We start from the raw sequence: 23579 nt of genomic DNA, 5'->3' as shown, positions 1-23579 counted from the left end.
GAATATCATCATTCCTAATTAACAGATAGGGGAACTGAAGTAGAGAGAGAATTAAATGACTTGTATGTGGTCACCCAAGAAGTCCTTGAACAGAAGCCAGGTGTCCTGAATCCTATTCAAGGCCTTAACCACAAGACCACCCTTTTCTTTCAGGAAGGTTTTCTACTCAGCATTTCTGCTTTGGCTGTGCCTTCTATCTGGCTTCGTTTGTAAGAGATGTTCAGCACTGCTTTGATCAAGGGTGCCAGGTATTCTGTCTCTGAATTTAGTGAAAAATGGATCTTTATATTAGCTAACAGTCTTCTATGCTTGTGTTCAAAGGATGAAATCTTGGTGCCATTGAACTCAATAGCAAAATTTCTCTGCCTCGAATGTTACCCAATGACATTTTCTTCTTTGTGACATGTACATCCTAGGGCAGATCCTTGATGGACTTCAACTGTGCTATGGCCATTTGCACCAGCTAAATATCTGCCTCCTTGTCCAAAACACAATTCTGGTCAGGTAAGAACATACATATGTTGTTTCTCTTTTAGTGTGTGGATGTAGTCCTTGGGAGCAAGACTCTCTTGTCTCCTCATTTCTCTGTACTGCACTGTAAATGCTCAACAAATAAAGCATAATACTGTTGTTTTGGGGGGAAAAGACATTTCAGTTTCCTTAGGTTTTGCCTTATTGTGTGTTTGCCACTCTGTTGATTGAATCTTCCACTAGAACTAGGCAAAAATATTCATAACTAAGGCTTATTGATAAATGCTTGTTCATGAGGTGTTTTTTACAAGATGGAGTAAAATCTTTAAAACTTGAGGGCAAAAAGGATTTGCAATTAAAAAAAACCTCCTCAAAACTCCCCTTTGCCATGCTGCCTACAAAAAAACAACACTTGACGGCAGTTGGGCTGTAGGTGTGCTGGTATCATGCTGTCTCACTGTCACAATATTGTGTCGTTGTTTCTTTGTACTCCTGCATCTGTTTGTTTGTCTCCATCTGTGCCTCTTAGATGATATGCTCTTTAGGGCAGGTCTGTCTTTTTTTGTTCTGTATTTGTACAACACCATGCACAGTGGAAACTTGGTCTGTAGTCAGAGCTTCAGAACAGTATGGTAACACAAATAATAATTTCTTTCTGAGAAGACCACTCTGAATAATTTTATGGCACATTTTTATAGATTTTTTTTTTTAATTTGGATGGGCTGGTTATAGTTGGTCATATAAGTCACAAAATATCTTTCTGGTTTCTACCAAGCACACAGATTTAATATCTTTCTATGTGATTTCCAAATGAAAAGAGGAACATATATGTAAACTGTTTAAATAGATTTTAGGTTTATGAATTGTGGTAGATTAGGTCTAAGATAGATAATAGATGGAGCTGAGGGGTTTTATGGGAGAGGATGCTGACAACATCAAGAGAGTTTGCATTATTCAATGTTCTCTATGGTGTAAAGAGAGTATGTGCTTTCAGATATCAACAAGCAAAAGCTATTTTATTTGATGTACATTGTCACTGATTTTATGTTTGTCAGGAAGAATGAAAGTCACCTCTGTATCAGGGGGTAGCCGTGTTAGTCTGTATCCACAAAAACAACAAGGAGTCCAGCGGCACCTTAAAGACTAACAGATTTATTTGAGCATAAGCTTTCATGGGTAAAAAACCTCACTTCTTCAGATGCATGGAGTGAAAGTTACAGATGCAGGCATTATATAATGACACATGAAGAGAAGGGAGTTACCTCACAAGTGGAGAACCAGTGTTGACAAGGCCAATTCAATCAGGGTGGATGTAGTCCACTCCCAATAATAGATGAGGAGGTGCCAATTCCAGAAGAGGCAAAGCTGCTTTTGTTGTAAGCCAGCCACTCCCAGTCCCTATTCAAGCCCAAATTAATGGTGTTAAATTTGCAAATGAATTTTAGTTCTGCTTTTTCTCTTTGAAGTCTGTTTCTGAAGTTTTTTTGTTCAAGAATAGTGACTTTTAAATCTGTTATAGAATGTCCAGAGAGGTTGAAGTGTTAATAATAATAATTGGAGATATACCAATCTCCTAGAACTGGAAGGGACCTTGAAAGGTCATCAAGTCCAGCCCCCTGCCTTCACTAGCAGGACCAATTTTTGCCCCAGATCCCTAAGTGGCCCCCTCAAGGATTGAACTCACAACCCTGGGTTTAGCAGGCCAATGCTCAAACCACTGAGCTATCCCTCCCCCCTACTGGCTTTTGTATGTTACTATTCTGGATGTCCAATTTGTATCCATTTATTCTTTTACGTAGGGACTGTCCGGTTTGGCCATTGTACATGGCAGGGGGGCATTGCTGGCACATGATGGCATATATAACATTAGCAGATGTGCAGGTGAATGAGCCCTTGATGGTGTCGCTAATGTGGTTGAGTCCTCTGATGGTGTCGCCAGAGTAGATATAGGAACAGAGTAGGCAACTAGGTTTGCTACAGAGATTGGTTCCTGGGTTGGTCTTTCTGTGGTCTGGTATGTAGTCACCTCTGGGGGAGGGTCAGAAATACAAGTAGGAAGCAGACTATTTTAAGAGGAAAATTTAATTGTAACACATCTGAGCTCAGAGTGAAGAGGCAGAAAAAGATTTCTTCATATAGGAAAAAGTCACTTGGTAATTCTTGGGAGAAACACACTTGGGTGATCCAGTGTATCAAAGGTTTCATAGAACTATGAGATTCTGTTCTCCTTGTGCACCTCCCTGCTGAGTGGAGTGATAAAACCCAGGGAAAAGTAAGTTTTTAGTCAGTCCAGATGAGATTGTAGGAGTCCTGACCAGAGGACTATTTGCTGAAGAGCAATAGGATTGTTTTGTTTTCCTGATTGTCTACTGTAGTTTAAAGGCCAGATTAGCTTGGGAGCTAATTTTTACTCCCCTCATGTAGAAAGAATTGTGTCTGATTATCTAGCCAATCTTTGTGCTGCCAAGAGCTATGGGGTCCCACACTTGGTGCAGAGTTGCATTGACTTCAAGTGGGCACTATATATCATAGCCTCTACTTCTTTGGAAGTAGACAATATGAGGTTTTAATGCATCCCAGTCCAGGGAGAGTGTTGACTCGATAGCTTTGTTCTACCTTTCTCTGTCCCTATGAAAACCCTCCTGTATTACACAGGTCATAGAACCCCACCCAGTAATTCCTGCATCAAACGGATAACTTTCAACCACTGAATCAACTCATTACTTACTGATTTCCTGCTCCTATGCTGTGGAATCTTTTATACTGATTGTGAGCTAGTTCTCCTTTTCCCCATCTCTTATATATTTCTTTTTTATTTCCAATTGGTGTTTGGTGCCCTCATTTCACCACTGAACCAAGATGGACCTTTTTGCCAAAGTTGTCCTCTTTCTTGATTGTAGAATCATGCCTTTTTGGTCATTGAGTAAACTCTTATTTTATCATTTTGTTTCAAAGGAGATTAGAGTTTGTCTTAGGCACACTTTCTGGAACATTGACGCCTGCATTACTATGTCAAAGCTGAATAGCAGAGCTCTTTAAGAACGTCTCTTTATAGGGTTTCCCGAGTAAAAAATTATAATAAATATTTTGCATTCAAACCAGCATATGATAAACACATTTACTGATTGCTTTTGGGATTACAGTGGGGGATTCTGTTACAACCTAATTTCATCTTCTTCCCAGTTCCTCAAATGTGATCAAGTTAGTTTTGAGGTTTCCTGCTAATTAAGTCCTCAAACCTTTATATCTGAATTAAAATATTACTGTGAATCCTTAGTGAGTGAGTTATTTTGTTAGTTAGTAACATATAACGTTAATGTTATATGATGTCTGTCTCAGTGTGTGGCTGAGATTTCTGAAAAGTGTGTTTTGTATTTCAAATTAAATCAAGTATAAATAGGAAAACCTTGATTGTAGTACAATAGAAATTTCTTGAAGATTATGTTTCATTGATGCCTTATATTTTATCTATACAAAAACAATTATTTATGATGCAGATGTTGGAGAAATTGTAGGGGACAAGGTGATTTTAGGTATCTTTGGTGGACATGCCCAATTGTTAATGAGTGCATGGATGTAATTCATAACTAGATATTAGGACTAGTCAAATTTTCCACTGAAAAGGATTTTCATCAGAAAAATTAGGTATTTGAAACTATCAGTTTTTCCACAGAATGTGTCTGCTTTCCAGAGAAAATTTGACTTTTGGTGAAAAATCCCCAGATAAAAAGTTTTCAGACAAAACCTTTTTTTTTTGTTTTTTGTCTCTTCAGTGAAAAGCTGAAATCTTTTCATGGGGAAGTGTGTGCCCACCAACCCTCATCCCCCACTGTCCCAAATGTTATAACTGTTGGGTATAGATTACCAAAGCATCCTTTAGTATTCCTGCTGGGAAATGGGTGGTCATTGTTACAGAAAAGTTAACATACCAATTATGTGCACAGAAATATTGGCAGATGACAAATACATATCTGGGGTGAAATCCTGGCCCTACTGAAGTCAATGCCAAAATTTTCATTGAGTCCAGTGGAGCCAGGATATCAGCCTTGGATACCATTTATCTAATACTTAGATAATGTTTTTACTTCATTGTCCAAGAGACACAGACAAGGTTTTCATCTCAGGGCCAAAAGACCAAAAACATCAAGACACTTGATCATGGCCTTTGATAGGCCGAGAGACTACGTACACTTTATCTGAGCTCCAAGGAGCTGAGTACCTCCCTGCAAAATAAAATATATTTCCCTGCAAAATAAAATAAAATCACATTTGCCTTTTAAAATATTAGTAACTATAGTAGACTTGCAGTGGTTTCTCTATGACAGATGATGGAAGATTTGCCATTGACTTCAGTAGTTCCAGAATTTTACTCAAATGTGTTTCAGTTTAAGAAAATCCACAGAGAAGGTGTTTGAAGGTTGGTGTTTAGAGGTTAATCCTTTGACATGGTGAAACCTGGCCAAATAGGTAAACTTGTTTATATCCTGATATCATGTCACTTTTTTTTTTTTGGCTAAGTCCATTTTTGCATATGTTAATATTACATTTGTGCTAACTTCATGTTAATGATTTGTAAAATTGTTTATACTTCCTAAATGAACAAACAGCTATAAAATAGAGAAACAAGACCTTGCACTATGAGCATAGCAGAGACAGCATTTCATTGCTTTCTACTGTCTCCCGCTGGATAAAACAGAGAAGCACTAACAGGCATGGAGGTTCTTGCTGAGTCCTCAACTGGAGTCAGATAAGGGGGTGTCACTAGTATGTGGGCAGCTGGGCCCGCTCCAGCTTTTTTGCCACCCCAAGTGGCAAAGCAAAAGGGGAAAAAAAAAAAGATAAAGCCGTGATTGGCAGCACTTCGGCGGCAGCTCTACCGCGCCGCTTCATTCTTCGGTCGCAATTCGGTGGCGGGTCCTTCGCTCCAAGAGGGACTGAGGGACCCACTGCTGAATTGCCGCCAAAGACCCGGACATGCCGCCCCTTTCCATTGGCCGCCCCAAGCACCTGCTTCCTTGGCTGGTGTCTGGAGCCAGCCCTGGTGGGCAGAATAACAAATGGTAAATGTGGTGTTCCATAGGGCTGGAAGAATCCTGAGAGGGATGAAAAAATGCCCTGAGACGCTGTAGGGTTATGAGGTTGATAAGAAAATTTTCTCTATATAATTTCAAATTTTGGATGCAATCTTCACATTCTGTTTGAGCTTTCCCATTAGAAGTTTCAGGAAATGCAGTGTAGTGATGCACTGGCACATAGCTGCTGAATGCATAAGCTATTGTTGGAGAACTAACTGAGCCTTTATTTCACTTAGTTACATTTGTTTTGAAGAAGCAAAGGCCTTCCCCAACAAACAAGGAATTGTGGGATATATTCCCTTGCCTTCCATAAAAAGTACTGGGTTGAGTCAGGAGGCAGTCTTCCATTGTCTGTCAGTTTGGATCTTTGGGTGAATATTTATTTAATCTAGGTCCAGAAATCTAGCTAATAATAACTATTGTTTTGTGTATAAATTGTATTATAATTGTGCCTAAAGGGCCCAATCAGGGCCCACAGTGCTAAGCACTATACAAATCTGAAGAATTAAGACTCTTTGACCTAAACAGTTTACAGTCTTTAATAATAACAGATAGACAAAGCAAACATGGAAAGGGGGAGACTAATTAACAATAAAGTGAGCATTATCTTTCATGGTAAAAGTGTTTTCTAAGAATTATGGTAATTAATAAGACAGGTAAAATTAAAATCAGAGTTAAAATTCCAGTTAATAGCACTCTGGTATCTTGATTGTATTGACATGGTTTTCTAGGTAATAACATACGGTCAGATCCTGAAATGTTACACAATTTTGAAATTCCTGTGAATTTTGCCCATACAAGGACTTCAGGATCCAACCCATACTGTATTTATTATATTATATGCCACCTCACATTAACAAAGTTTCCATAGTCGTCCCAGTAAAAAGGGATTACAACTCTGTTTAATCAAGGCTAATACAGTCAATTTAGGAAATACATTCAATAGTAAGTAAAGGGTTCTATTCTTTTTCTGGTGTACACTCATAACTGTTATTAACATAAAAGAAAACAACATGTTTGCCCTGACAGGATAATAGTACCTTAAATGAGCAATTCTTTCCTATGCACTTATTTGAAATAAAAAATGAATAACCTGGGATTTTTTTATAGTGTTGGTACTAAGACAATTGAAGTCATAAACTTCTATAAAACTTTAACTTGATTGGTTTATGATTTGCTACAATATGAACCTATATTTATTTTTAAATATTCAGCAAGAAATGAGATGCAGTAGAGTGCACCTCTCCTTTGCAACTGGGGAATGGAAAGACATTGTGTAGCTCAAAATGGTATTGAAACTGATTTGCACTATCAAATAAGTTTCCGTCTTATTTACTGCTCACATATAAATGCATATCATAATTGCAGCATTGTTTACATCAGCACAGATGCATTGCATTCAACAAACCAGAGACAAGTATTTCGGTCAAGCTGACAGAAGAACAAGCCCATTGCAGATTAAAAATACATACAACACTGAGAACACTCTATTTTAATGAGTTTATTGTGTAGTACTCATCCCTGGCTGTGAGGCAGATGACAGTGATGTATAACTTGCAAAGCAGTAGCTCTGATAGAATGATGGACTGCTTTTCCTCCACATGCCAACAGAGCTTCCTTTCATCTCTTCTCCCATTCTCTGTTCATTGTTTATCCTTTGTATCATCAGTCACCAAGCAGTATAGTTTACAAATACTGTTGTGGCAGCTGGAAAAAAATTGTACAGCCAATGATGTGAGATATATCAAGTTCCTGCCAGGGTGCAGCTTGAAACCTTTCTTTAAGCTCCTGTCGGAGTCTGATCCATGGTTTAGATAACATTTTACTTATAAAAGATAGATTCTTTCCCTCTCACTAGTTACTCAGAGAAAGATGGTCTATTCATTCCCCTTATTCTTTCTTTGGACAAGCAGAGGCTGACCAGCTTCCAAAAGCTGGTTAAGACTGAATCAATTATACCTGGGTGTCTCTTTGTTACAGACATTGTATACATGGCCTTATGAGAGGATAGTATATCAATATTTGGCACTCACAAAAACCGAATATGAATAGCACCCAATATGGAACCTGAGCAGCTGAACAACAACATTGTTGTTGAAAGGAAAATATGAAAACCTGGAGAGGGGAAAAGAGAGACTGCACATGGGCACAGTGGACACAGTGGACACAGAATCTGCATAAAATCACTTAAACAATACAACAGCATTACTAGAGGTGTTTTAGGTAAGATCCACACAGAGAAAAAAGTCCCATGCTACTAAAGGTAGATTACTGAATTTTCACTGGTGGTACAAAATTATTCCGGCTGGTGAGCTGGGAATTAGACTTCTTTAGGTTTCATTAAATAAATAAGAAGATTAAGAGCTAGATAGTGACTTGGACTACAAGCCTGTGCAGGAGTAAGAGCCCTCACTTATGCTCTAGTGTGGGTTACCTGAGCATTGGGTCCAGGCACATGGGAGTGAGTGAGTGAATGATGTGTTTCCACCTACCTCAGCCCACTAGGGTAGATGGGCAGAGAGAAGTAGGCTGGGAAGGGGCTGAAATGGGTGAATGCCTTGGATAAGTGAACGTGGGAAGTGTTGTTTTACTGTTGGTATAGGCCAGCAGAAAATGACTCCTCTCCCAGAACACGGGGAAAGCAGGAGAGGTAATTTATCCTTCAGAGGTGTATCTCTGAGGGACAGCAGTTCCAGAGTATTGTATCTTATGTGCCACCTCTTGCTCAAGTTTGTGCCCAAGTCAAAAATAACCCTAAAGGAATACTATAAGAATTAAACATTTACAGCTTGGCACAAATGGTTATTATGGGTGGGGTGAGGATTTAAAGGCAGAATAATGATGACTGCCTGTAGAACTTGGAGTATAAAGAATAAGGAGGGAGAGGAATCATTAAGTGTTGTGCAAAGGCGACTATACTAAAATAAGAATAAGTAAAGGAAATTTAAAAGTGAATATTAGGAAAAAATAGTCCTTACAATGAGGTCTGTTGGACTGGAGAGTAGGTGCCCACAGGAAAGGGTCATTAAAAAGTCATTATTCATTTAAGACTAGGTTGGACAGAGAAATGTGTGTTACTCATTATTATAAATGGTGTGTATTGTACATTGAAACCAAAGGAAACTCTAGGTGGGATACTGGATTAATCCACTGGGTGCTCTGGATTCGGTCAGTGGCTTTAATCCCAGTGAAAGAGTTTGATTCTCTCCTACGGCAGCCTTCTGACTAGGATGGGGCCAAAGTCATTGCAAAGTTTGAAGCTGAAAATAACATAGGGCCAAGTCAATTTCCAGTGCCCTAATCCATAAAGGGTGCCCAGGGAAGGGTAGGGGTAGTACTTCTGATGGGGGGACTTGTCGTACCCCTTCAGGGGTGGTCCGTCCACTCTGGTCCCCACCTGTCACTTAGCTCTCACTTGTGGCTCCAAGTAGCTGCAGCATGTGCAATGGCTTCGACAGGCCGGCTAAACCAGGTGAGTGTAACTGATGGGACTCAAACCCTCAGTGAATTAGGGATATGCCTACCCTGCATGCAACGTCAGCTCCGGCGGACTGGGTGAAAGAGATCACTAAGATCCAACGGCCAAGAAGGCGGTTCTGCAATGCTTTGTGGACAGCGAAGGGCTTGATGAGGCATGAAAGACGTCAAGGCCATCCACTGCAACCAAAGAAGTTACCAGTCGTGACGATTTTTCATACCATTGGTGTCTGGCTTCTAAGGTCAAGAGAGTGGGATTGCTCCCATGCAACGGCTCTACCACTTAAAAAGCTTTCACGCACAGGTCCTGTGCAAATCATCAGACATCATCATCATACCACCCAAGTCCTGCGGCGATGGGGGAGGGGCAAAGCGACAGGTGGAGGTTACTCCTGGGAGTCGTAGTCCCAATCTTGCACGCAGGCGGCCTGTGGATAGGTGGTCGTCCAGCTCTGTACCTGGGGCAGCAGAGTTGCCCAGCAGCATCCCAGGCGTCTGATCAGCCCTCTTCAGGACAGCACTGCTCACCCTAGTAAGGGAGGGGCCTAGAAAGGGTGGCCTAAAAATTGCCTGCTCTACAACAACTGGCCAGCAAGCTGCGGCTGGCAGTTTAACCCAACCTGTGGCCGAAACCAAAAGAAAAATTTGAGGAAACTTACCATTGGTGTATGGAATGTTCATACCCTCATGGATCGAGAAGCTGTTGCAAGACCTGAGAGAAGGACAGCTCTCATTGCTCGAGAACTTGCCCGCTACAACATCGATATAGCGGCATTAAGTGAAACAAGATTGCCTGGGGAAGGTTCCTTGAGCGAACCAGGAAGTGGTTACACCTTCTTCTGGAAGGGTAAGACTGAGACAGAGGACAGAATACATGGAGTTGGTCTGGCAATAAAAACCTCATTGATGCATCAACTCCCAGACCTTCCAGTGGGTATCAATGAAAGATTGCTGAAACTACGCTTCCCACTAAATGCCAAATGTCATACCACCATCATCAGTACATATGCACCCACACTAACATGCTCTGACAACTCAAAGGAACAATACTATGAAGATCTCGACAGACTGATCAAGGCCACACCTGTAACAGACAAACTACTCCTACTTGGAGATTTCAGTGCCCGAGTCGGGGCTGACAGCAAGAACTGGAAAGGAGTAACCGGGCCACATGGTGTAGGCAAAATGAACAGCAATGGACTACTCCTTTTGAGCCTTTGTTCTGAAAATGACCTGATCATTACCAACACTCTGTTCTGACAAGCGGACAAATACAAAACGACGTGGATGCACCCTAGGTCCAAACAGTGGCATCTGATAGATTATGCCATTGTCAGAAGGCAAGACATCCGAGACGTACTGACCACCAGAGTAATGAGAGGCGCAGAGTGCTGGACAGATCACAGATTAGTCAGGATGTCTCCAACTTCACATCACTCCCTCTCGACACAAACGCCCTAAGCACGTGTGACCTGCTTTCAACATAGCCAAACTGAAGGATGCTCAGTGTTTCAACAATTTCCAGAGGAGTCTTGATGACAAACTGACACCCCACGGACAATTGATCGGTACTGTAACCGAAAAGTGGGACCAGTTCCAGCAGATAGTGACTGACACAGCAATAACATCTCTTGGACCAAAGAAAAGAACACATCAGGATTGGTTTGATGAGAACCAAGAAGAAATATGCTCAGCACTGGAAGTAAAGAAAAAAGCCTTTATCGAACGGCAGAATTACCCCTCCTCAGTCTCTAAATGGGACAATTTCAAGTACCTTCAGAGCAAAACACAGAAAGACCTCCGTCAGATACAAGACAACTGGTGGGAGAGCAAAGCCAAAGAAATTGAGCACTATGTTGAGACTCACAACTCAAAGATGTTCTTCAGTGCTATTAAGACTGTCTATGGACCTTCTAAACCAAGGACCACCCCATTGCTCTCATCAGACAACACAACGCTGATTAAAGATAAAGAAGGCATCAACGAAAGATGGCGAGAACACTTTAGCAACCTTCTCAATAGACCATCAACCGTGAATAATAATGTCCTCAATGAAATTCCACACCAACCTGCTCTGACAGATCTTGACTTTCTGCCCACTAGAGATGAGATTAAGAAAGCTGTTAGCCAGATGAGTTCAGGAAAAGCCCCTGGAAAAGATGGGATACCAGCAGAGAGATACAAAGTAGCAGGTCCAGCAGCACTAGCAGCGTTCCACAGCATGATCATCAGCATCTGGGAGGATGAAAACATACCACAGGACCTCCGCGATGCTACTATTGTCTCTTTTTTTCAAGAACAAAGGCAGCAAAGCAGAATGTGGAAACTATAGAGGCATATCCCTCCTCTCCGTTGGTGGGAAGATCACACTCACATCATCTTGAACCGCCTAATAGCCAGTATTTCCGAGGCAAATCTACCTGAAAGTCAATGTGGTTTCCGACCTGGCCGGAGCACAGTCAACATGGTGTTTGCTGTTAGACAAATACAAGAGAAGTGCATTGAACAGAATATGCACCTGTATGCTGTCTTCATAGATCTGACAAAGGCATTTGATACCATCAACAGGGAAGCCCTTTGGACCATTTTAACACAACTTGGCTGCCCAAGAAAATTTGTCCAGCCACATCAGCCCCCTTCAACATCACCAACGGCATGAAACAAGGATGTGTTCTCGCTCTTGTCCTATTTAACCTGTTCTTTGCATGCATCTTTAAACATGCAATGAAAGATCTGGACCGAGGTATATACTTGAAATACCGGCACGATGGCTCACTTTTTGACCTCCGTTGCCTGAATGCAAGGACTAAGACAGTGCAGAAACTCCTTCTTGAGGCACTCTTTGCCGACGACTGTACCCTCATGGCTCACACTGAAAATGATCTTCAGCACATTGTCAACAAGTTTGCTGAGGCCTCGCAACTCTTCGGACTAACTATCAGCCTCGGAAAGACAGAAGTTCTTCATCAACCTGCATCTGGATCAAATGCTTCTGTCCCGAGTAGCTCCATTGATGGCACTCAGCTTAAAGTAGTGGAGAACTTTAAATACCTGGGTAGTGTCATATCCAGTGCTGGATCACTGGATAATGAGATCAATGCATGAATATCCAAAGCAAGCCGGGCACTTAGCTGTCTGCGTGTCAAAGTTTTAAACCACCACAACATCCAGATGTCAACAAAACTGCTTGTGTACATAGCTGTTGTTCTCTCATCTCTTTTGTATGGGTGCGAAACATGGACACTATATAGGTGTCACATCAAGCAGCTTGAAGCATTCCACATGCGCTGCCTCCGCAACATCATGAAGATCCGCTGGCAAGACTAAGTGCCCAATCTCGAGGTCCTCAAGAGAGCCCAGATGACAAGCATCGAAATGATGATCATGAAGTCACAGCTACGTTGGACCGGTCATGTCAGCCGCATGGATGCCAACAGAATCCCCCACCAGCTTCTGTATGGTGAGCTCTCCCAGGGCAACCAGCATATAGGTCGTCCACAGAAACATTACAAGGACACCATCAAAGCCAATCTGCAGTACAGCAGTATCAAACCTAGGGACCTTGAGGACGCTGCCAGCGACAGAACACAGTGACGTGCAACAGTCAGAAATACCTGCATCGCCTTTGAGGAAGACCGCTGCCAGCGTCTATAAGAGGCATGCGAACGACGTCACAGAGCATCAGCAGCGCACAATCCACTGACCGCGAACTTCCCATGCACCATCTGCAGCAAAATGTGCACCTCTAGAATTGTCTTGTACAGTCGTCAGAGGGCTCACCCTGAGACCAACATTAGATGATCTGCACAGATTTGTCATCATCGGATCGATGGACTACCAAGAAAGAAGAATCCATAATACCACCTAAATGAACTGGACTTACTTTATTTAGCCTACATTTGCAGTTATGATAATGTTTTCTCCAAAACAAAGCTAATGAATAGTATACACATTTTCCAAGAATTCTGGATTTGGTGAAGTTATCACAGAGGCCAGTAATTATGTTTCATCAATCATTAGGAATGAAACCTTGTGTAAATCAATAGTAGTAAGTAGTCAGACTTGTTCCCCACTTTATCTTTCTGACCTACAAAGTCTATAGTGGATTGTACAAGAGTGCCCCACCCTCTAAATTTAAAAAACAGGATCCACTTCCTATGCTAAGATAATGCCCACACAGGCTAATTTTGTGGGACAAACACACATTCTTGTGTGTGTTTAGTTTTACATTTATTTCCTGCTGTATCAATCAGCTGAGAAAGGGGGATGTCTCGGGAATTCCCACCCTCAGAACTGAAAGAGCTATCAAGAAAAAAAGCATTTTTTGTGGTAAGCAATTTCTGGCATTCTGTAACGTAGTGTCCCTTTCAAGTAACATAGGAGATAGGTTTGTTATATTCTGGTATTGTTGGTGGGTTCAATTAAGCTCAGTTTGATATTCCTCTCACTGCCAGATCTGGATGTCAAGCTATCTAAAGTATTTGCTTTTTCACAAATGAATTTGTACCTTGGCAGCTTCTTAAGATAGTTATATTGGTGGCTTTGCTCCTTAGATCCTTATATGGCTGGTTGCAAATAGGCTATAGAAGTAGCCTTTTATCATCTTGCATGCTTTTTGGGAGGGAGGGGGTTGTCATTTTTGAGTAATGTGTGCATAAGGCCCTATAACAGTCCTATGTAGATTTCCTCTTTATCGAAATGGAAGTAATAGAATGATAAACCTTCTGTCTGACACTACTGAAGATTAGGCCTTTTGATTTGTGACTTTGCAGATACTCCCTGTGCGCTTTGTGAGCCCACTTCAAACGAATCCTTCCTATTGCTTTGATATGGCTATTAAAGCTGGGGACTGGGAGTTATGAGACCTGGCTTCTGCATATACTAGGAACAAAAGGTAGAATTGTCAATAATAATGCAGAAAAAAAGAAGTGCTCAATAAATATTACTGGCATGTTTTGAGGGAAAGAGCCAGATGATGTATTCATACCATCTGATGATTAAATACTTTCCACTCCAGTAGTAAATAAGGAGATTGTTAAACAGCAGCTACTGAAGTTATACATTTTAAAACCAGCAGATCTAGATAACTTGCATCCAATAGTTTTAAAAGAGCTGGCTGAGAAGCTCTTGGGACAGTTAATGTTGATTTTCAATAAGTCTTGGAGCACTTGCAGAAGTTCCGGATGATTGGGAGAAAGCGATTTGTTGAACCAATATTTAAAATAGCTAAATGGCATGGACCCAAGAACTTATAGGTCTATTAGCTTGAAGCTGTTGCTGGGCAAGAATTGAATGGCTAATATGGGATTCAATTAAAGGAAGATGTCACATTTCAGGGTGCAATCCAGACCAGTGAGGGTTTGTGTCACCGCTTGTCCTGCAACCTTGGGTGCCTCACAATGATGCTTTGCTATTGTCGCTCCCAGCTTGAGTCACTCACAATCAACCTGCCAGCATGCAGGTCACACCTTACGTGTCTGTTTCTATAATACTATGTATATTAAAAAGCCAAGTCCCAGGTATCTCAAATGTGGCATCCCAAGTTAGTGGATTCTTTTGACCTTAATCTCTCAGGATCTCAGCTCCCTAACTGACATCACCCCTTCCATTTACAGAGGTTTTGTGAAGCACTTGAATACTATAGTGATGAGAACCATGGGAAGCCTATTGTTTAATTTAATAATTGTGTCTTCAAAGCAGAGTCTGAATAGCCTGTAGTAAATAAGGCCTGTAGCCAGGCTCTGACCAGAGAATAAAATAAAATATTGAATAGCTGCTCACTGATTGAGCACCACCCATCCAGTGCACTGAATGAGGCAGGGTCTTACGGGAAAAATAGTATGATCATGTAATAAAAGACTATATCATAATGCAGATGTATAAAGGGGCCAAAGGTGTCAGATCCTTATCTTCACCATGGTCTTGGCCCAGGGCATGTAAAAGACCATCTAAGACTCTACAGCAAAGACTGTGGTTGACAATTCACTCCTCTGGCACATTAGAACTGTCAACAGTAAGAGTAAAGCTCCTTGGCAAGTCCTAACTTCTGAGTGTTTGACTTTGCAACCTGAATAATGTTCTGTTAAAGCACTTGTGTGTGTGTGTGCGCGTAGTTCATTTCATACATTATTCATCTTTCTAAAGAGACATTTTTTAAAACTTAGTTTTCTTTGGACAAATGTACCTCCCAGTCTTAGAAATTAAAAAATATCCTTAGAAAGAATAATTCATTACGACTCAGGGGTAAAGCATGGAGCTGCAAGCCATGCTCATATAGCATTCCATGTACTCCAGCCCCACTTATACTGAATAAAACTTACAGGCTAATGGTGCTAAAGAGTTGCTAGTATTTAGCTATATTAATCCATTACCATAAATGGGAGTAATAGAAATACTACACAAGCAACACTTTAGAATGTACCTCTTCTTGTCTTAGAACTCTTGCTAATGCTCTTCAGAAAGAGATTTAACCCCAAGGAAATAGCTGATTTTATAGTGCTGCATTTGGTTCCCCCGTGACACTAAATGGTGGTGACAGCTGTAGCAGCATACAGAGATGTGCGCACCTGCCTGACAGATGTTACTGTACCAACTTCAGACTGTTTTTCATTTCCAACCTTTTCTTTCACAAAAACCTGGCTCTGGTCAGCAGCCATTGTGCATTTTTGCGAAGCAGCTATTGTATTGCTGCACTGTTGTGTGAAAAGGAGAATCAGAATCAGTTTGTTCAGTTCTTTTGGAGAAAGATTTTTCTGTCAAGACTCAATAATCTCTCAAACCTTTAGTCTCATAACCTCTCATAACCTCCCAAACCTTTAGTCTTAGTGGAACAAATTCTGAAGTCTTGATTCATTTTTACCTAATCTTTATTTAGACAAAGTTCTCCTTGTAATCATAGGGAGGTGTGTTTTATTTGTTTGTGTTTTTTTTTAAACCTATGTAAAGACTGAGTGCAAGGAATGTATGAACTTCACTATTAGGACTATTATTTGTTGAGCATTAAATATACCAAGTAATTTACAAATAATAGTCTTGTTTCTCCAAAGATTGCATTCCCCTTCAGACACATCAAGACTGTTTAGATCCAAAGAGCCTGTATTTCCACTGCCTTGCACCTTTGTGTGGTCACTTACAGTGCAAAATGGGTGTCAAATGTAAGTAAGCAGAGAAAATTGATTTGGTGGTATTTAACAAGCATTGTGCATAGATAGAAATGATTAAAGGCTACAGAAGTCATGCTTCACTAAATAATTTATTTCTGTGTCTTACCAGTACATTCAGGGGGCTCTCTTTTGGCTGGCTATGTGCAGGTACAATGGACACAAAAGTGGAAAGGACATGTTTTGGGATCAGAGAGAGAATATTCTCTGTTTCTGCAGAGAAAAATCGAATGAACTCCCACTGTTCCTCACTGAACTAAATCTTCTGTACACCATATCTTGGTCCTTCATAGGAACTGGAAGACTATGAGCTCTGAGTTAAGTCCACATATTCCTTCCTTTAGACTTTGAAGTTTTTCCACCAAATCATAAGCCGGTAATCAACAATAGTTTAAAATAAAATGCACATTTTCAGTCCAAACTGATTTGTTCAAAACTACTTACACTCCTTAACTTAGATAGTCCCACTATTCTTTAAAAAAAAAAGTGGGGATTTTCAAAGGGACCTCAGGGATTTGGGAGACAAATTCGCCCATGCACATTCAGTGAGATCTGGGTGCCTAACTCCCTTAGTCTCTTTTGACAATCCTCACTCTCTTTCAGGAGGGATGATTAGTCCTCCTGGCTTTATTCATTTGCCCACTAATGTAAGGGCTAGGTACAGTCTCACTGGGAAGTGCTGCCTGCTACATACTGAAAAGAGGGTTTTGTGAAGGTGGGCGGCTTCAATTTGCTGTGTCTCGGCCACTCTAGCTAGCATGGATTAGGACAGGGAGCACATGCTGCACCTGTTGTAAGGGTAGTGGAGTGTCATGCATTCATCATAAGCCTCTTCTGCAACTGCATGGGGTATCCTTTCCATATTGGACTGTAGTTTAAATCATGCTGTGTTAAGGAAATATAATGTTTTTATATCAGTGAGTTTAGTTCGGAGGTGATTTTAGTCTTCCTTACTTTTTCTTTGGTCCGCTACTTTTTATTCTTCATCTTGTAAGTAGCCAGAAAATGACAGTTCCAATAGGTTTTGCAACTTAACTTTATAGGAAGACTTCAGGCAGCAGATCAAGGAGAAACTGAAGATTTAAATATGGGGCAGCTGGTTGTACTTGCTGGGATAAGGAGGACATGTAGCCGCAAACTACATTTAAAAAAAAGTTTTGTAAAAGGTCCAGCCAATGTTAAAGAGAAGTGGTTTGATTTTCAGTGGTGCTGAGCTGTTTGCCATTCCCATTCCCATGGGAGCTGTGGATTACTCAAGCACTGTGAAAAAAATCAGGCCATTTTTATTTAAAAGTTAAGTACACATTTAAGAGTGTAACTTTAGGCAACCTTGTATGAAATTTTTGGCTTACATTATAATTCATAACCACAAAGGGGAACAATTAAGGTTATGGAAGTCTTTTTTGCCTTTTAAGTATCTGTCTGACTTAATCAATCTTAATTTATTTTAATCTATGGTTGGAATCTTTTTCTGTAATGGGATACAGTTCCGAAGCTCAACAGAGCATAAAATTGAATCTAAGGTTTTTACACAAGATATTTTTTTTCAATCTCATAAAAAAAATTCTGAAAGCATTGTTCATTTACTGCTCATTCCCACTTATTTTATTTGGATTTTAATTACCATGTCCTACTACTATCTTTCCCTTTTGTTGCAATGCTGCACTTTTGTCTGAGTTTCTTGTGTATTTCTGCAGCAGAAGCTAAGAAAGGTCACTCTCTTAGCATGTCTGGTTTAATGCCATCCCTTGTTTGTTCTGAACATAATCTTCAGTGCGGACTTTTGTTAACCTGGTTTCCAAAATCACCTATTGACCAGGCAGAACTTAAAATAAAGAAGCTTAGTTATTTTACACTATACATGATATATTATGTTGGGTATAAATGCGTAGCTTATCTTAAAATAATGAGCAAATAGTTTATACTTATCTTTGCTATATAGGCAGCGAACAATAAAAGCAGTAAACTGCAAAGATAAACACCTTAGTTTGTATCTTTTCATTATCTTCTCTAAACAGGGAAATGAGTTAGATAATGTCCTTACTGCATGTAGTAAGTAGTTGGCTGATTCTTTCCTCAATGCTTGATCTCTTCCTCATTAACAATTCTTGTATCCATATGGCAACATCCAGCTGGGGTCACATGTAAGAGCTCCCTTATCAAATCTGTGGAGACTCCATTAACACAGCAAAGTAAACTTTTGCTGCACAGAAGCTGGCACTCACTCATAAATCCTTCACTGTCAGATGGCACTATATATGTCTACTAACAAATGTACTATATATGCTGTTTATTAGTTCCCTAATAAATGACCACCAAGCTAAATCTGAAGGGTTTTATCTCTCATAATGTAATTTGGTTAACTATTAATATTGAGTAATTGCTGTCATGAGGATCACCACTTTGGCTGGCAATACCTGTCTTTGTTCAACAAGATGCACCTCTCACTGCCTGCTAGGTTCATTTTTTCCCTTCAACAGAATTTTTCACCCACTCATGACAGCCAATCATTTTTACTAAGGGGGTGGAAGAGCAGAAACACAAGTTTCTCTGAAAAGACACCATTTTCCCCTTTTAATTTGTTACCCTCCCTTCCGCCGAGTTAGGCTAATTTACACCATCTGAAGATCTTTCACCTAGTCTTTGCTACTGTCACAGAATCAATCCAGTTGTTGGTGGAAACTTAATAATGATGTAAAGCTTCCCTCTCTTTGGACTGTTCCAATACTTATTGAAGTCAATAGGAGTCTTTCCACTGATTTCAAATGGATTTTGGATCAGGCCCTTTGTCCATGTTATTTATATATATATATATATATATATATATATTTTTTTTTTGAGTGTCTTATATCAAAAACATTTTCGGAGGCTATATCTCAGCCATTTTACATCACACAGAGCTGATAGGCAAAATCTGCTCTCATAGTTACATAGTTCTAAATGTGATCTTCAGCAAGGTGAACCCAGATGTAGACTACTGTAACTGAACTGAATGTGTCCTGCTAGGTTTCAGCTGAAATGGGTTTTGTTTTCTTCTTTAAAACATTGCTTAAATTGTATTTTTTTTAAATGAAAGAAACTTTATTATTGTATTGCAGCCTTCCAAATGTTGTATAGATAGCTACAGATAGAACAACATAAAGCTTCAATAAGGAACATATAAAAATATTTGTATAGCTGTAATAACTATTTCTTATTTCCATCCTCCCCTAAATTCCTGTTGCCTCGAACAGGAATATCACTATTTCCCCCTTAATTATCCTTCTTAAAAAAAAAAAAAATCTCCTCAAGGGTACAGTAATGTCCTAAGAACAATGGATATGAACAGAGCTTTCTGGTTATTTATCTCTTTTCCCCTATAATACTGACTGTATTTTCCCCTTATTTTTATTTGTAAATGTAATTTCATAACTGCAATGAGATTACTGGAATTGCATTGCTGTGGGATTACATATTACATTTCTTGAGCAGTTAAAAATCACTCAGCTTTCAACTCTAAAGTTAATTGAATATTTTTAAACAATTTCCCAGGCATTCAGTAATTCAGGGACTACTCAGGAGCTGGAAGTTAACCAATTGTGTGATAAATAGTTGCAGGATTGGAGCCCTAAGGCTCAGTTATGACTTCAGCTGTGTTGAGGAGAACCTGGAGTCGCTTTGCCACAAAGGTATTCAATTTCTGCCAACTTTTCCTACTAATGGAGTCTTCCAGTCTGCTCATTGTATCAGCTAACTGTATTTGATCAAGTTGAGAACAAAGAAGACTGCAAATCATCATCCTCTAAGGAAATTTGGACATTAAATCAGATATGACCCCCTTCTTTATATTTCTAACAAGTAAAATAAATATAATACATTTTGAGAAGTACTAACTGTAGGATGTTAAGATGAGGTTTGTTTTTAGAGACACTAAATGGTTGGGTCATTACACTAATTGAATCTATTTCCCTATGTTAAGTTCTCCTCACACCTTCTATGGGCCATCTTTATTATCACTTCAAAAAGTTTTTTTTCCTCCTGCTGATGATAGCTCATCTCAATTGATTAGACTCTTCCTGTTGGTATGCATACTTCCACCTTTTCATGTTCTCTGTATGTATAAATATCTCCTGTCTGTGTGTTCCATTCTATGCATCCGAAGAAGTGAGCTGCAGCTCACGAAAGCTCATGCTAAAATAAATTTGTTAGTCTTTAAGGTGCCACAAGTACTCCTGTTCTTTTTGCAGATACAGACTAACACGGCTGCTACTCTGAAAACTAAAGTTATGGATACACAATGATCTTGGAGTGTCATTCCCCTACTCGTGTTGACATCAAGCAGGCATGAATATAAACAGCAGTGTAGCCGCAGTAGCATCAGTGGATGCAAAGCTTAGTTGTGCCAACTAAGCCCTCACCAATTTCAGGCTAAGCTGTGCCTCCCTTGCCACTACCTGTGCTACCACAGCTATTTATACTCATGCTAGCCATTAACTTAGGTTTGAACAGAGACTGGGAATGGCTCGGTCATTACACTAATTGAATCTATTTCCCCATGTTAAATTATCCTCACACCTTCATGTCAACTGTCCGAAATGGGCCATCTTGATTATCACTTCAAAAGTTTTTCTCCCCTGCTGATAATAGCTTCTCTTAATTAATTAGCCTCTTACAGTTGGTATGGGTACTTTCACCTTTTCATGTTCTCTGTATGTATAAATATCTTCTGTCTGTGTGTTCCATTCTATGCATCCGAAGAAGTGGGCTGTAGCCCACGAAGGCTTATGCTCAAAGAAATTTGTTAGTCTCTAAGGTGCCACAAGTACTCCTGTTCTTTTTAGTGTGGGTATATGTACTCAAGCATGGGAATCAGCCCCCATGCTCAAAGTGGAGATATAGTCTAGCAGTCTTATTCCACTCTGATTTTTACCAGTGTAAATCAAGACTAACTTCACTGATGTAAATGGAGTTATAGTGATTTAAGAGCACTAAATGAGAACAGAACCAGGTCCTAAAAGCAGGGTCAGCTCCAGGTTTTCTGCCACCTCCCCCCCCCCCCCCAAAAAAAAAGATCGGCAGTGCTGCAGCTCAATCGTGCTGCTCCATCCTTCGGTGACAGTTCGGCGGTGGGTCCTTCACTCCCTTTCTTCCTCTTCGGTGGCAGCTCAAAGAGGAAGATAGGGACTGAGGGACCTGCCGCTGAGTTCCCGCCAAAGACCCGGCTGTGCCACCCCAATACCGGACAGAGCACTGCCCCTTTGTATTGGGCAATCCAAGCACCTGCTTCCTTAGCTGGTGCCTGGAGCTGGCCCTGCCTAAAAGTATAACATTTTCGTGTGAGCCTGTACTGATTAACAAAGTTGAAAATTTTATATAAAAAAGCAATACACATTCTTTAAGACTTGCATTTGAATGAGGTAGATTGTGGTGTAATTAAGGAATAAACAATGGAGAGGATACATAGTTCTTTTGCTTTTTCTTTTGGGGGTCTCTGTGCCTGCAGACTGTACAGAGTCAGCCAGGGTTACTTGGCTGGATGGGCCGTAGCTGTCCAGAAATTGGGTGTGGTGGACACTTAGCATGCTTATTAGCTGTTTGAAGCTGCTGAGTGGTTTCTATTGTGGGCAAGCAGTCAGGTAGGACACATCCAGAGTTAGTATCTGAGAGTGGAACCAATGGGTATTCAAGGGGATAGGGAGAAGTTAATAAATAGGAGGAATGAGAGTCAGACTGAAGAACTCAGCAGCAGAGCAGCACAAGGATCAGAAGAGTCTGCTGTAAGGATTGTTTCCATGGACTCTGGATTGAGTTTGCTAGCTCCCTCACCTCAATGGAAACGAAGAAAACTAGACTTTGCTGCAGGCTGTGCAAATTGCAGAGACTCAAAGGGAGTTTGAAGAAGACTGTGGTTTGGACACCATTCCTTAGCAATTCAAAGGATAAATCCTCCCAAAGAAAACCTAGGGGAGTGTGTGTATGCTTTAGTACATGTTGCATTCATACTTGTGATAGTAACAAGCACTAAAACTTGGGGCGGGAACTCTCTGAAATTTCTGGGTTTTTTAAAGAGTTGTTGACAGTATTCACAATTGTTTCAAGGATTATAAGTAAACTCGGTCTGGGACAATTCAGTATTTTCATTAATGACTTGGATAATGGAGTGGAGAGTATGCTTATAAAATTGGCAGATGACACCAAGCTGGGAAGGCTTGCAGGTACTTTGCAGATCAGGATTAGAATTCAAAATGACCTTGAAAAATTGAAGAATGAAGGATCTCAGGTTATAATGAATCACAAATAGAACATGAGTTAGCTACGTGATGCAGTAGTGAAAAAGGCTAATATTGTAGGGTATATTAACAGGAGTGGCATATGTCAGATTCAAAATATAGTTGTTGCACTCTGCTCAGCACTGGTAAGAACTCAGCTGGAGTATTGAGTTCAGTTTTGGGTGCCCCACTTTAAGAAAGATGTGGATACACTGTTCCCCTTATGCCCCCAAAGCCTAGTAGTTTGGGGAATCACAGGATGTGGGAGACCCAGGTTAAAGTCACCACTCTGTAGCAGGGATTTTCACCTGGTATAGGAGAGACTCAGGTGAGTGTTCTAGCCAGAAGGTTATCGAATCATTCTCATGCTCTGGCCCATCGAGTATTTAATTTTTTACAAAGTGGAACAGCAACAACTGAGTGAGAGAGACTCACTGCAGAGTAGCCCATAGCCTGGGGGTTAAGGCCCTCACTTGGGATAGAGGAGACTTTGGTTTGAATCCCCGGTCTAAAGCAAGGGTGTGGCTCTAGGTGTCTCACATCCCAGGTGAGTGTCTTGGGTATAGGGTAGCACTGGCAGCATCACCTCCTCCTTAATTGTGTAATTGGTGACTAAGTCCCCTTGTGCATATACCATGAAAAACCTGAAACACTGTTGAAATAAACCATTTTGACATTTTCAGTTCTCCTTCTTGATTTTCAGCTAAAACAATTTGCTGAAATTGACCCGAATCTACATTTTTTACAGGAAAAAGTTTTGGCTGAAAAAGTTCACCCAGCTCTAGTCTTTATTCATTTAAGAAGATTAGGGTTACTAGCATGAATAAGGGTTGCAGAATCATGCTTTTGATGCATAGGCTGGCTTTGAAGAAATGTCCAATTTAAACTGAAACCTATCAGCCATATAAAGTTAGGTCTTTATCTTTATGATTTTTTAAAAAATAAAATCCCTTCTTGTCTCAGATATAGTAGGTAGATGTAAGAGCCCAAGTATATAAACTCTTACTTCATGATGCATTTAAATCCACTCTTGAGAGTCTTGTGCATCACAATGACAGCTAAGGATTTATTTTAGGGCTGCAGAAAAATTCAAGTGAACACTTTGTTAGCCATTATTCTCGAGTTAGCAACCAATGAAAATATTTGAT

General features: G+C 40.3%; 2 long non-coding RNA genes across 3 annotated transcripts in view; one reads left to right on the top strand and one right to left on the bottom strand.

The window, feature by feature from the left end:
• Nucleotides 1-114: 114 nt before the first annotated feature.
• Nucleotides 115-16132, top strand: LOC123371864. The gene is made up of 3 exons (XR_006579968.1): nt 115-248; nt 417-504; nt 16070-16132. It is a non-coding gene; the product is annotated as an uncharacterized LOC123371864 (long non-coding RNA).
• Nucleotides 7073-23579, bottom strand: part of LOC123371863 — a 28316-nt gene continuing 11809 nt past the window's right edge. For both annotated transcript variants that reach the window (XR_006579967.1, XR_006579966.1), the window contains 2 exons: nt 18228-18357; nt 7073-7253 (listed from right to left, as the gene is read on the bottom strand). This is a non-coding gene — a long non-coding RNA (uncharacterized LOC123371863). The remainder of the gene's footprint in view (nt 7254-18227; nt 18358-23579) is intronic.

Source organism: Mauremys mutica, chromosome 5 (genome assembly GCF_020497125.1).
Source record: "Mauremys mutica isolate MM-2020 ecotype Southern chromosome 5, ASM2049712v1, whole genome shotgun sequence".
NCBI classification, from domain to species: Eukaryota; Metazoa; Chordata; order Testudines; family Geoemydidae; genus Mauremys; species Mauremys mutica.
This window is presented reverse-complemented; position numbering and strand designations above follow the sequence as displayed.